This window comes from Arachis duranensis, chromosome 5 (assembly GCF_000817695.3).
Source record: "Arachis duranensis cultivar V14167 chromosome 5, aradu.V14167.gnm2.J7QH, whole genome shotgun sequence".
In the NCBI taxonomy this organism is placed as follows: domain Eukaryota; kingdom Viridiplantae; phylum Streptophyta; class Magnoliopsida; order Fabales; family Fabaceae; genus Arachis; species Arachis duranensis.
In genome coordinates, this window is record NC_029776.3 from 86,009,595 (window position 1) to 86,010,614 (window position 1,020).

At 39.7% G+C, this 1,020-nt stretch overlaps 1 non-coding gene across 1 annotated transcript; it reads left to right on the forward strand.

Moving 5' to 3' along the window:
* The first annotated feature begins 303 nt into the window (after positions 1-303).
* Positions 304-407, forward strand: LOC127748252 (small nucleolar RNA R71). Its single transcript, XR_008010194.1, has one exon. It is a non-coding gene; the product is annotated as a small nucleolar RNA R71 (small nucleolar RNA).
* Positions 408-1,020: the final 613 nt, after the last annotated feature.

Consider the following 1,020-nt stretch of genomic DNA (forward strand, 5'->3'; position numbering starts at 1 on the left):
TGTCATCCATTCAGACTTTGAGAGATCATGTTGACCTGTTGAGTTAACACTTTGTTCTGAGCCAATATGGCACTCAGAGCATCAATTTCAAGAACTCCTTTCTTCTGAGGTATCCCATTATTCACGGGATTCCTCTCAGAAGTGTACATGAATTGGTTGTTTGCAACCATGTCAATGAGTTCCTGAGCCTCTTCAGGCGTTTTCTTTAGGTGAATAGATCCACCTGCAGAATGGTCCAATGACATTTTTGAAAATTCAGATAGACCATAATAGAATATATCTAATATGGTCCATTCTGAAAACATGTCAGATGGGCACCTTTTGGTCAGCTGCTTGTATCTTTCCCAAGCTTCATAGAGGGATTCACCATCTTTTTGTTTGAAGGTCCGAACATCCACTCTAAGCTTGCTCAGCTTTTGAGGAGGAAATAATTTATCCAAGAAGGCCATGACCAGCTTATCCCAGGAGTCCAGGCTATCCTTAGGTTGTGAATCCAACCATATTCTAGCTCTGTCTCTTACAGCAAAAGGGAAAAGCATGAGTCTGTAGACTTCCGGATCAACTCCATTCGTCTTTACAGTCTCACAGATCTGCAAGAACTCAGTTAAAAACTGATAAGGATCTTCAGATGGAAGTCCATAAAACTTGCAGTTTTGTTGCATTAAGGCAACTAGCTGAGGTTTTAGCTTAAAGTTGTTGGCTCCAATGGCAGGAATGGAGATGCTTCTTCCATCAAATTTGGACGTTGGCTTTGTGAAGTCACCAAGCATTCTCCTTGCATTATTATTATTATTTTCGGCTGTCATCTCCTTCTCTTGTTCTAATGTTTCTGAAAGGTTGTTTCTGGATTGTTGTAATTTAGTTTCTCTTAGTTTCCTTTTCAGAATCCTTTCAGGTTCTGGATCAACTTCAACAAGAGTGCCCTTTTCCCTGTTCCTGCTCATATGAAAGAGAAGAAAACAAGAAAAGAAAAAGGAATCCTCTATGTCACAGTATAGAGATTCCTTTATGTTAGTAGAA